General features: G+C 44.3%; 1 protein-coding gene across 2 annotated transcripts in view; it reads right to left on the bottom strand.

The window, feature by feature from the left end:
* The window catches only part of LOC144797774 (fatty acyl-CoA hydrolase precursor, medium chain-like), a 420,050-nt gene that overhangs the window by 172,129 nt on the left and 233,852 nt on the right, over positions 1 to 14,069 (bottom strand). The gene's annotated exons all lie outside the window — the stretch shown is intronic.

Genomic DNA, 14,069 nt, shown 5'->3' with positions numbered 1-14,069 from the left:
TCTTAACAGGTGCCCTATTTGGAAAGTCTTCATTTTCTTAAGCTTCTTCATAATATTAAATAATACAATAATGTAATGACAATAATAACAATAACAAAAATCAATACAACAACAACATACACAACAACTATTGCAGTTGTCAGTTTTAGATGTAGCAAACACCACAAACAGAATTGTCTCTTGATGCTCAATATCACCTAGCTCAACAGTACTCCTTCTAGAGACTGAAAGGCTGAAGGGACCAAGAAAGGATAGAAATTGTGTCCTGCAGGCCCTATGACAGGTGCTCAACTCATTTAGATGTGTTGCTAATTTCCTCTCAAAGCTACTCCTTATATTCACAAGGACTGAAGACAAGTCACAAGACTAGGAAACCTTTGGAGGTATCCATTAATATAACCCATTAAGTTGCAGATAGCAGTTTGGGGGACATGGATCACACTGAGAATGAGAGTGAGAATGAGAGTACATACTCTCCTTTAGAAGCCATGGACAACAAAAGGAAACCAGGGGCCAGCTGTACTAAGATTGGATTCTCATAAAGCAGTTGCAAATTGTGCACAGACCTTTTCTGAATACAGTCTGAGTTTGCAAACCGATCTATATTTTGGCGTGAGGAGCAAAATAACAATGGATTAAACCCAGATCTTTGTGACTGGGGGTGAATGTTTGCAATGTTCAGCATTTGTTCCTTTTACTTTGGTTTGAAAAATTCCCATTCACTGTGGGTCTCCACCTGGCCTACCTCATGAATATAAATGAGATAGGTCACAAATTGCAACTCATTCCGATTTGTGGCCTTCACAGGAATGGTGGCATGTTAGGGTCAGCAGGCCACCATGCATGTGATTGCTTTTAAATAAGGTAAAGATTTTATTTTAATGCTGCCCATTTTAATTTAAAAATGGTGATGTGTTAAAAAAAGTTTACTTTTGTTTTGGCGGATTTGCCAGGGATTCCATCCTCCTCCGATAAAATGTTTGTTTTTACATTCACAAAGTGGAAGGAGTTCCAAAGAGATCCCTTCCCTTTTGCGGATAGAATTATCATAGCTACTCAGGAATTGGTTGCTTTTTAATGTTTTGCGACTAGGTTAGGGTTGCAAAATATTGATGCATCACACAAAAATTCTGTATTTAGAAGAGATGCCCACACTATGCTCTTTCCAAACACCAAATTGGTACAGAGTCACAATTCAATTTTAGGTGAGTTAACGCTTTGTATATGTGGCTACAAATGACTGAAGATTTTGAAAATGCCAGCCTCTGATAATAGGGTGTGACATTGATATGACCACTGCTGGATAGGGTTGGGATACTACGCCATGCTTTACCCGAAGGTCAAACCTCAACATCAATCCATACTCGCCCATTTCCAATTCTGACAATCATTTGCCCGAGTCAAACTAAAAAGACGAATAGCAACAAATTGTTCTGACTAGTACACAGTTGTCCATAGACTTAAAACAATCATACCTTGAAGTCTATGGTAGTCATTGTTGCCCGTGACTTTTACTTAAAACAGTTACTTTAAAAAAAGCAACATTTTATCTTATATTTCTTAGTGTTATTATAGTATCAATTTGGACCTAATATTCGGTATTTTAAAATAATTGCTTTTCAAAATGCCCTTTATTCTACCCCTTTAATCTCAGACCTTCCAAATATAGCACAAAACTAAGAGGAACTTGATGATGATGAAGACAGATTTCTAAAGAGCACAGATGCTCCCGGGAGTGTCCTGGCGCTAGTCAAGCAGCAAGTAGAGTATTGCAGAGTGAATAGTCAAGTTTTTAGTCCTTTCCTAAAAGCAAGTTCCAACCTCTCCTGCCTTAGGTGCAGAGGGAGAGAAATCCATGCAGACTGACCTAGAAAGGAAAAAGAGCACTCGCTAATCTTGGTCATCCTCACTGTTGGCACACTAGCAAAAGCAAAATGCAAAGACCGGAGACTCCTGGCAGAATTGTAGACGTGAATACGTGAGGCAAGGTAACGTGAACCAATATTGTGCAAGGCACAAAAAATCATCACCAGTGTTTCAAACAAAATTATCTTTGTTAGTGGTAACCAGTACAAGGAAGAACGATGCCTAGAAATCTTACTTCTCTGAGTCACATTCTATAGAATTCATGCAGCGGTGTTTTGCACCATTAGAAGTCTGTGAATGGCTCACTGTAGAAGATCAAGATATAAAGCATTAAAATAATCCAGGTGAGAAGTTATCAAAGCCTGGATAACTGTTTTCCTGGCCAGAAAGGACAGAAAGAAGCAAAACGTTTTCAAAGCCCGCGGGATACCAAAACATATTCCAATCACAGGACAGGTCTGAGGTTGGAAAGATAAACATTTGTCAAACTTAACTCCCAAATTCTTGGCTAGCTCCATGAAAGACGCAGGTGGAACACAGCTGGCCAACATACTGACCAGCTGCTAGGTGCTGTAGTGCCAAAAAAGGGCATTTCATTTTTGTCGGTATTACACATCAGTTGTGTAGTATCCGCAGGTTGTACATATGTTCCTTTACTCCTCTGCATCTAGCTGCTCAGCCTGCCCACTACAAGTTGCTTCTGATGTGACCAGTCAAACACAGCAGTTAGGCATGATTTAATATAGTTGGAAAAACCAGATCCTACCCATCCTTAAAGTAGAAGAGAATCTGAGCATCATTTCCATATGATACAATCTTGACTCCACACGCTCAACTACCAAAGCAAGCAGGGTAAGATAGACATTAAATAAAGTTGGGCTGAGGGCAGAGCCCTGCAGGAACACAACTGAGATCGCCCTATTGCCAGAGGCAAACTAAGGAGGCCAAACCTCCTGCTCTATGTTGTCTAAGAAGGAGATCAGCCAGTTAAGGCCAGACTCTTCACACCGCTTCTAGAGAGGCAATGCAACAGGAAGGAGTAGGGAACTGTTTCAAAGGCAGCTGACAGATCTAACAAAATCAACACAGCCTTACCCTGGCATCCACAGTGCCTTTGATTTGTTCTGCTACCTCAAGCAGGACCGTCTAAGTACTTAAATTCCTTCTAAAGCCCAACTGACTAGAATGAAGGAAACTGTTAGTCTGCAGATAACAGGAGAGTTGCCTATTAACTCATTTCTTCAAACACTTAGAGACTGCAGGTAGCAGAGAAATGGGCCTATAATCACTTGGCAAATTCGTTTCGGCAGAGGCTTCTCCAACAATGGAAGAATTTTACCCTGTTTCTAATCTATCGGGGCTATTGTGGATGTCAATTACTCATTCAGCAGCTTATTTACCCATGGATTCATTACCTCTGCCGCCATAATTAGTACACGGGTGGTACTAGGATCAGCAGGTGAACCTGACTTAAGACGTAGGATGAGCCCTCCTGTCAATGAATTTGTAGAAGATCTGCTACGGCACATATTAAAGTCAGTAGTCACTTTCCCATCTTACCCTGGTAGTGGAATTACATACATTACCCTATTTCAAAGCAGAGGCTGACCAAGGTAGACCTGATTTACTATGCACGATGCGGTTACTGGAATTTCGAGGATTAGAGAGTGGCTTTCTAAACTTCTGCATGACCTCCCGGGTGTCCATTTTATAATTTACCATTCATTGTGCCATTGTGACCCCTCTTCCCTTAAGGTCATGAATCATATGTCCAGTGCCCTTCAAAACTGAAACAGGTTGGTTGAAGCACAGTTACGTCAAATCACTGTGTAGTGCTGTTGTCAGGCTCTCCATTGGGCTGTAAATCTTTTGGTGCACAAAGTGCTTTGGATCGTTAGGAGCCCAAGAACTCCCTCACAAGTCTTTCCTTTTGGTACTGCACATAGTGTGACACACAGACATACCACATCATGTAAATTCTCCAGAGAGAGGTCTTCATGATTTTTGAATACCACAAAATTGGAGACTGCAAGAAACCAGCCTGCAAGTCGATGTTAGAGGCTGTCATCACCTTCTTGAGAGCTATGACTAGTATCCATATTGCCTAAACCGGAGTTCCCTCAGAAGTACAAGACTTTCAATTAATATAACCTTACTTCATCTTGCATGGTCTCAGTAACTAGACAGTCATCAAAGAAAATGTATGTAGACGTTCGGAATAAAAACATGCAATGTACAGTTTAATAAGAAAAGTAAAGCAATATGGAGGAAAATAGATAAGAATTAATGGGGAAAATTAGGATTTGGAGGTTATGTGTACCTTAATCTATTTGAATCAAAGCAGTTTAAATATACATCAAATTGTTCAATAACCATAACAAAAATTTGTTTTGTTGTATAAGACCCCCCTAAACTTTTACTTGAATAATGAAGGAAAAGATGACAGATAAAGAGAGTGCTTTTAATTCGAGAATAATCACTGGAGAATATCAGCGCACAGGCTTCAACTCAGGTTGGGCAGGATGAAGTCTTTTAATTTGATGACTGATATTGCATGCACTCTACGTTGATTCCTTTCAGACTCTCTGCACTCGCCAGTGAAATTGTTTTGGAATCAGCCCCTTTATACAAATATGCTTAATTTCTACCATATCACAAGTTAACTTGGAATTCTACCCAGAGGTTACCAAAGGCTACCTCGTTTCAAGTCTTGTGAAATGTTCAGCAATAACAGTTCTCTGGAAATGAAGGGGCATATTATCAAGAACGGCGATAAAATGATCGCTGCTTTAGCGTCAGGAAACTGCTGCTAAAACAGAGATAATGGGCTTGATAATATGTCCTTGTGAATTCCCATAGCAGCCCAGGTTCTGGTGTTAACCTGGGCTGCTATGGGAATTCACAAGGGCATATTATCAAGCCCATTATCGCCGTGTTAGCGGCAGTTTCCTGCCGCTAAAACGGAGATAATTTTATCACCGTTCTTGATAATATGCCCCGAAGTCCTAAGCAGGACTTCCTGGGAATCGGAGATAGGCTAACAGCACTAGATACAAAGGACTTGTTGAAGTCAATTTAAGGATCGTGTTTCCAGAATGTCACAGCAGATGCTTTATATCAGGCTCAGGACTCATTCTTCTGGAGACCAGAAAAGGAATGATGGCTCCTGAAAAAAGGACATTGGATCAGGAACAATGCTTCTAATTTTCCCCTACAGGTAGATTGGGATAGCCACATCTTAATTTCCGGTCCTATTTCAAAACTTCGGGGCATATTTTCAAGGACCGGTGTTAAAATTATCGCCGTTTTATTGGCAGGAAACTGCCGATAAAACGGGCTTGATAATACGCCCTTGTTAACTCCCAAAGAAGCCCATGTTCTGATGTTAACATGGGCTTCTATGGGAATTAACAAGGGCGTATTATCAGGCCCATTATCGCCGTTTTATCGGCAGTTTCCTGCCGCTAAAACGGCGATAATTTTAACACCGGTCCTTGATAATATGCCCTTTGATCTTCAGAAAGGTAGTTGAGCAGGACATCCTAATCTCACTAACGTATTAGTTCGGAGATTCCAGCTTATCCTACACGTATATACACCACCATCCCTTTTCCTACTGCAATGTATGTTGTAGGAGAAGTTTTGGGAGGTTCGCATTTAGGCCAAACAACTCTTCAAATTACACTTTTCCTTTAAGCCTCTCTCTTAGAGAAATCTCACCCAAAATGCAACTCTCCTTTCACTCTACTAACAAAAAGCACACCAGTTTTCTAAAGGAACAAATGTGTTTCTCATCTTTCTGTCAAATTAACAGTATCAGTCACCAATTTCTGACAGAAGCAGTTCATTACCCGTTTTGTACTTTTGCAATAGCCCTCTAAAGCATGGAACTGGCAGAGTTCCCAATAGGGCTGGTAGTTCACATTAGGTGTACTCAACCCAGGAAATGAGAAAATCTTATGAATCACCTTGTGCTGGAAAAATATGAATTCTTTAAATCTCCAAAGTTAAAAAATGAAAATTTGAAATTTGTTTAAAAGTGTTTTAGATTAAGCTGGCCACATGCATACAATCCTATACTAGTCATTGAATGTAACTGCACAGAGAAATCTGTACTTTTACAGTTAGCTTTTTATGACAGATTTTTTTTTAATTTGTACTGTGCACCTCCAGCTTTAGTCAGAAAAGCTTCTATAAAAGAGGCTGCATTTGATGTGAAGATAATTAACACTCTACACAAAGCCTATAGTTGCGAGGTTAACATATCTCACACCAAACCCAGTAATCCAAAAACTGAAACAATTGAGTATACATCGAGGTAGACATAATTACCCACAGAGACATCATGTCATTGCAGATGGAGCTTATAATAGGTGAAAAGCTTGAATAAGTATTGCTGTGTTTAACTTGTAGCTGAATGTTGTCAGTGTTGTGAGAAAGCACTCTCATGGTGATAGGGCAGAGCAGATTGTGAAAAGACAGGGGTAAACTATCAGTAGTGTGGCAGGATACACTGTTCTATGTAAATTACTGGGTTCTAGATTTTCTGTCACCGGCATAGTATGGGGAAAAGAGGCCACGTGTTGATGTGAGTTGTGGTTGAGAGCTCACATGGCCCAGAATATCAGGGCTATAAATAAGAACTTGTTTCTGTGATGATTACTCGGTTGGTAGGCTTTTACAAGCTGCAAGGTTTTCCAAAGAAAACGCATGTTGTACACATGCATCAACAAATCAAATAACTATTCACTTGAGAAATAAAGATCTTAAAAGGTTTCAAGTCCAGTTACTTAAAAAGAAAAAAGGGAATTTGGAAAATAATGAAGATTGTGAGCTACACGCGTCCTTGCATTTGTATAGTGCACTGCAGCCAACAGTTGGGCATTGCAGCACTTGAAACTGTCAGGAGTGATTAGAGGCATGCTTGCGAGCTTGGTTGGAGCATATGTGGCTGCAGTAGCTTGTCTGTGGCAAGGGCTGGATGTGGTGATGGAGGTCCTGGCATGTGGTATGGTCCTATAATGGTGAACATGTCACTTCATGTATATGTGCAATGGACATATGGTATGTGAAAAATGATAGCTGGTATCATGCAGCAGTTATTCAACACACCTGGCCGATAAGTCATTACATGGTGGATGTGTTACCTTTTCTTTTCTTTTCTTTTCATCATAAATCAAGATCGCTGTGTTTTCTCTGAAGTGTTTAGAAGGGTTCTTTTTTTCCACATATACAGATCAGATTTAGCTGTTAATTGTTCTGAGGATTAGTATGTGTCCATGGTTGATAGGTGTTGCTCTATTGTAGTTGTAATTTACTTATCTAAAAGGGGTGTGAGTTTCAAAGTGTGCAGTCTTGGATGAGAAGGTAGAAGGATAGCCTCCGCAAACTGGATAAATACGCACACAAATTAACAAATGGAGTGAAAATATGCTGCTATATAATTGACACCAACATGGAATGAATTCTGATAGGATTACAAAGTTTCACAGAAAAGGGCAAAGTGTCTAACAAACAGGAAACTAGGATGAAGGTGAGAATAGGACTGATTAAAGACACTCTAAAGACCACTACCCATTCCACAGACCTAAGTTTTGTTTAAGTCACACTCTTATATTTTCAGTTCTAATTATTCATAAACAAATGCTTGTTGCTACTCGTTTAACTGATACTGTTAACGCACACCGACGGAACCATTAGTTATGGCTTTATTTATGGACAAGATATATTTGGGGCCCTTCTTTGGAACAATTTTGAATTTACTACCCATTTTGATTTAATTCAAGCCCTAGTGATGCCACATAATATTAAATTATATGTTAAAATTTCAGAAACAGGACACACAAAAGTAGCTGAAAGCACAAGCTGCCATTGGCGACATTCAGCCAAATAGTACTACAAGAAAGCTTGACCGATTATTCAGTGTCTGACCAGTCTGTTATCTCACTGTAGGAAAACCATTATAAGGGCGAACTGATGGCGACTTAGCGGTCTTGTTTGTAATATTAAAACAAGAATTTGAGTTAGAGAGACAGAAGTAAGCTAATGAGAGAGATGATGAAGAGAGAAATTAAGTAGAGTTAGAAGGGAGGTGGAAAGGTGAGGCAGCAAAGAAACCATTAGGTATATTCACCAGATAGGTAGCAAGAGAGCAGTTGGGTAAAGAGAGATGAAAGAGTGGGAGAGGTCAGGTGGAGTGAAATGAGAGAGAGCGGTGAAGTAGAGAGTGGGAAAGCGTAGAGAGGCCTGACTAAGGTAGAGACACGTGAGGGAAAGTGTGAGGTCAACTAAGTTAAGAATGAGGTAAAAGGCAGGGACAGAGATGAGGTAAAGTGCAACAGATTAAGAGGTAGTCACAGTGAGTAGTAGAAAGAAAGAGGCAAGAACGCAAGAGAGGTAGAGGTGGAGTAGAGTGAGATATCTGGATAGGGAAGTGAGATTGATATAGGTGAGTTAGATTTGAGATGCAGAAGGGGCAGGTACATGGAGATGTAGAGTTAGGTGGTGAGAGAGAGGGCTAACGAGATATGTGAGGTAGATGTAGTGAGATGAAGTAAAGAGAAAGACAAGACAGAGAACGTTTATTTTTTAATATAATTGATACCAACTGCTTGAGAGTTCAATTTGAGCAGTCCAGGCATGAACACTGGGGAGCTCATTACAGTAAATTGTGGTCCCTACAGACAAACCTATTTGTCCAGCAGTCACAGTTATATGATTGTTGGAATTTACCAGACACAGTGAATTTTTGGTGCAATGAAGTCCACCCCTCAGACCTTAACTTTGGTAAATCATGCAGAAGTCACCAAAATCTGCATGAGAGTTCCAATTCTGATAGACAAACTCGTAATAGTAGATATATATTAGCCTGATAAATACTGTAAGGAAACAGGCTTTATCCAGGTTTCTGCCACTTTGTGCCCTCAGTTTGATTACTTTTGACTCTGAAAATGCACTGAGCTTTCTAACCAGCCCTCAGTGCCAGTCTTCTTACACAGCAGTACAAAATGGGGTGGTGATGGACGGAGTATCTCAATCAATCAAACACTCACACCCAGTCAAAAGATCTGGGTTTGATCCATCACCGTTCTTTAGCCCACTCTGCCACCCCAGTTCAGACATGGCTATATGTAAATCAGTCTGACCCTGTGCCTCATGGGAACAGTCCAGCCTGAACTGCCAAGCCATGCCTTCCCTGGGCCGGAAACAAGCTTCCAAAGACCGGTTTCTGGCATTCCAGCCGTCTTCAGCCCGGCTTGCTTGAATCCAGTGGCAAAGTGAGCAAGGGACTCACGTCTGAGCATACCCTGCCACACTTATGGCGGCCAAAGCGGTACAAAATGGGGTGGTGATGGACGGAGCATCTGAATCAATCAAACACTCACACCCAGTCCAAAGATCTGGGTTTGATCCATCACCGTTGTTTAGCCCACTCTGCCACCCCAGTTCAGACATGGCTATATGCAAATCAGTCTGACCCTGTGCCTCATGGGAACAGTCCAGCCCGAACTGCCAAGCCATGCCTTCCCTGGACCGAAAACAAGCTTCGGAGGACCGGTTTCTGGCATTCCAGCCGTCTACAGCCCGGCTTGCTTGAATCCAGTGGCAAAGTGAGCAAGGGACTCACGTCTGAGCATACCCTGCCACACTTATGGCGGCCAAAGCGGTAAAAAATGGGGTGGCGATGGACGGAGCATCTGAATCAATCAAACACTCACACCCAGTCAAAAGATCTGGGTTTGATCCATCACCGTTCTTTAGCCCACTCTGCCACCCCAGTTCAGACATGGCTGTATGCAAATCAGTCTGATCCTGTGCCTCATGGGAACAGTCCAGCCCGAACTGCCAAGCCATGCCTTCCCTGGACCGGAAACAAGCTTCCGAGGACCGGTTTCTGGCATTCCAGCCGTCTTCAGCCCGGCTTGCTAGAATCCAGTGGCAAAGTGAGCAAGGGACTCACATCTGAGCATACCCTGCCACACTTATGGCGGCCAAAGCAGTACAAAATGGGGTGGTGATGGACGGAGCATCTGAATCAATCAAACACTCACACCCAGTCAAAAGATCTGGGTTTGATCCATCACCGTTCTTTAGCCCACTCTGCCACCCCAGTTCAGACATGGCTATATGCAAATCAGTCTGACCCTGTGCCTCATGGGAACAGTCCAGCCCGAACTGCCAAGCCATGCCTTCCCTGGACCGGAAACAAGCTTCCGAGGACCGGTTTCTGGCATTCCAGCCGTCTTCAGCCCGGCTTGCTTGAATCCAGTGGCAAACTGAGCAAGGGACTCACGTCTGAGCATACCCTGCCACACTTATGGCGGCCAAAGCGGTACAAAATGGGGTGGTGATGGACGGAGCATCTGAATCAATCAAACACTCACACCCAGTCAAAAGATCTGGGTTTGATCCATCACCGTTCTTTAGCCCACTCTGCCACCCCAGTTCAGACATGGCTGTATGCAAATCAGTCTGATCCTGTGCCTCATGGGAACAGTCCAGGCCGAACTGCCAAGCCATGCCTTCCCTGGACCGGAAACAAGCTTCCGAGGACCGGTTTCTGGCATTCCAGCCGTCTTCAGCCCGGCTTGCTTGAATCCAGTGGCAAAGTGAGCAAGGGACTCACATCTGAGCATACCCTGCCACACTTATGGCGGCCAAAGCGGTACAAAATGGGGTGGTGATGGACGGAGCATCTGAATCAATCAAACACTCACACCCAGTCAAAAGATCTGGGTTTGATCCATCACCGTTCTTTAGCCCACTCTGCCACCCCAGTTCAGACATGGCTGTATGCAAATCAGTCTGATCCTGTGCCTCATGGGAACAGTCCAGCCCGAACTGCCAAGCCATGCCTTCCCTGGACCGGAAACAAGCTTCCGAGGACCGGTTTCTGGCATTCCAGCCGTCTTCAGCCCGGCTTGCTTGAATCCAGTGGCAAAGTGAGCAAGGGACTCACATCTGAGCATACCCTGCCACACTTATGGCGGCCAAAGCGGTACAAAATGGGGTGGTGATGGACGGAGCATCTGAATCAATCAAACACTCACACCCAGTCAAAAGATCTGGGTTTGATCCATCACCGTTCTTTAGCCCACTCTGCCACCCAAGTTCAGACATGGCTATATGCAAATCAGTCTGACCCTGTGCCTCATGGGAACAGTCCAGCCCGAACTGCCAAGCCATGCCTTCCCTGGACCGGAAACAAGCTTCCGAGGACCGGTTTCTGGCATTCCAGCCGTCTTCAGCCCGGCTTGCTTGAATCCAGTGGCAAACTGAGCAAGGGACTCACGTCTGAGCATACCCTGCCACACTTATGGCGGCCAAAGCGGTACAAAATGGGGTGGTGATGGACGGAGCATCTGAATCAATCAAACACTCACACCCAGTCAAAAGATCTGGGTTTGATCCATCACCGTTCTTTAGCCCACTCTGCCACCCCAGTTCAGACATGGCTATATGCAAATCAGTCTGACCCTGTGCCTCATGGGAACAGTCCAGCCCGAACTGCCAAGCCATGCCTTCCCTGGACCGGAAACAAGCTTCCGAGGACCGGTTTCTGGCATTCCAGCCGTCTTCAGCCCGGCTTGCTTGAATCCAGTGGCAAAGGGAGCAAGGGACTCACGACTGAGCATACCCTGCCACACTTATGGCGGCCAAAGCGGTACAAAATGGGGTGGTGATGGACGGAGCATCTGAATCAATCAAACACTCACACCCAGTCAAAAGATCTGGGTTTCATCCATCACCGTTCTTTAGCCCACTCTGCCACCCCAGTTCAGACATGGCTATATGCAAATCAGTCTGACCCTGTGCCTCATGGGAACAGTCCAGCCCGAACTGCCAAGCCATGCCTTCCCTGGACCAGAAACAAGCTTCCGAGGACCGGTTTCTGGCATTCCAGCCGTCTTCAGCCCGGCTTGCTTGAATCCAGTGGCAAACTGAGCAAGGGACTCACGTCTGAGCATACCCTGCCACACTTATGGCGGCCAAAGCGGTACAAAATGGGGTGGTGATGGACGGAGCATCTGAATCAATCCAACACTCACACCCAGTCAAAAGATCTGGGTTTGATCCATCACCGTTCTTTAGCCCACTCTGCCACCCCAGTTCAGACATGGCTATATGCAAATCAGTCTGACCCTGTGCCTCATGGGAACAGTCCAGCCCGAACTGCCAAGCCATGCCTTCCCTGGACCGGAAACAAGCTTCCGAGGACCGGTTTCTGGCATTCCAGCCGTCTTCAGCCCGGCTTGCTTGAATCCAGTGGCAAAGGGAGCAAGAGACTCACGACTGAGCATACCCTGCCACACTTATGGCGGCCAAAGCGGTACAAAATGGGGTGGTGATGGACGGAGCATCTGAATCAATCAAACACTCACACCCAGTCAAAAGATCTGGGTTTGATCCATCACCGTTCTTTAGCCCACTCTGCCACCCCAGTTCAGACATCTTCTTACACAGGGCATCGTGCATGTCAAATTGGCTTTCCCCATTTGGCAAGGACTGACTTACTTATAAGTGCCTAGTATAAGGTACTCAGGGTACCAAGAGCATTTAAGGCAGAGTGTCCACTCATGGCTGCAACACTGTTTGTGCCACTGTACAAAATGGCTACCAACCTGTCACTGCAGACTGAGAGGGCAGCTGTCACACTGCCAGTTCGACTTTGCCATTACCATTAATAGCAAACCCACCACTTCCCTTAATGATACATGTAAGTCTTTCCTAAGGAAGGACAATAGAGCCCTAAGGCAGTGAGCTGTATATTATTAAGTAGGACATCTAGTTCAGATGTGTCTTAGCAGCAAAACCCCTAAAGTTGGTGTTTACTTTTGAATTTTAGTAGCGCCATTGGCTAACACAGGTTCACAGGCTGGCACCCCAGTCTGTCTAAATTGTGAATGGGACTACCTAACTGGGTACTGTAGGTTATCAAATTAATCATGGAATTAAACCCGACAAGATGTCCAGGTCAAAATTAATGTCACTATTAAATTAAAGCAACTTTTAGAAAGTTGCTACTCTGTGTCCTAGCTGGTCCAGTGGCCTCACACGGGGACTGGCCCACAGCCAGCTTTCTGCCCACCTGGGCAGTCGTGTGAATAACTCCCAGGGAGAGGTGTCACCTCCCCCTGGCTGTTAGCCCAAAAGGCAAGATTCTAAGGGGAAGCCACCTTTGATAGGCAAATGGTGATAACACTCCAGAGCGACTATCTTTTCTTCCTGTAGACTAAGTGGAGACAGGATCAGAAAGAGATCCCCAAACTGGTTTTCACGTTGGTGTGTAGCGCCCAGACTGCCAAACCTCTGGAGTGGTCTACCAAGCTCCTCACAGTAGAGGGGAGGTCCAGACACTTTGAGGGTGGCTGGAATGGTGCACTCTGGGAAAGCCAGTTGACACACATCACTGAAAAGTCAGCAGCAAGTAGGAAGGGATCTGGTAGTCCATTGGCTAGTGACCACATAGTCCCCTCGGGCACTTTTCAAATATGGCACCCTGAACCTGAGATCAAGCTGGATTAGGAAAGAGGACCAAAGAAGGACTGGCCTGCTGCCCTTGTAATTGCACAAGGAGAGGCTGCAGGTCTGCACCTGCTGCGCTTTGGGCTAGCAAAGTTTGGACTGTACCTGTGGTTCCTAGCTTTCCCCCCAGACCAGAGCTGTGACTCGAGAGATCAGTCTGCTGATCCCTTGGAACAACATCCAGCAACAAAAGAGCTGAAGAAGCTAAAACCAGCAAAGTGCTAGCCACCTGTGTAGATTTGCTGCTAGCTGTCAATAGGAACTGCAAGAGACCAATCTTCAATGGCCAAAAGTTGCACCTCAGTCCTCTGGATCTGGGAGTGTTGCCAACGTCCAGAATGGTCACTCCAGAGGGACACTAGTGCCCACAAAATGATTCTACCTAAACTGTTGCACCTAGGGACCAGAAGCCTAGCCACTGCTGACCTTCAACCCCCAAATAGAGGACATCATGTGACTCTGACTGTGGTAAACAAAGGGAATCTGATGCTTTTTTCTCAAATAGGAAGCTATATTCTCTTGAAACAAAACAGACACCAAACCGGCACGGCCAGGCAATAAATCCAACTCCCACACAATAAAATGTCAAGACTGCATCACAGAACGATGTACATGTGACGGCATCACAACCATGGCAGCACGAGGAGAGCTGCATAATATTACACACATTATAATAC

Source organism: Lissotriton helveticus, chromosome 12 (assembly GCF_964261635.1).
Source record: "Lissotriton helveticus chromosome 12, aLisHel1.1, whole genome shotgun sequence".
NCBI lineage: Eukaryota > Metazoa > Chordata > Amphibia > Caudata > Salamandridae > Lissotriton > Lissotriton helveticus.
This window is presented reverse-complemented; position numbering and strand designations above follow the sequence as displayed.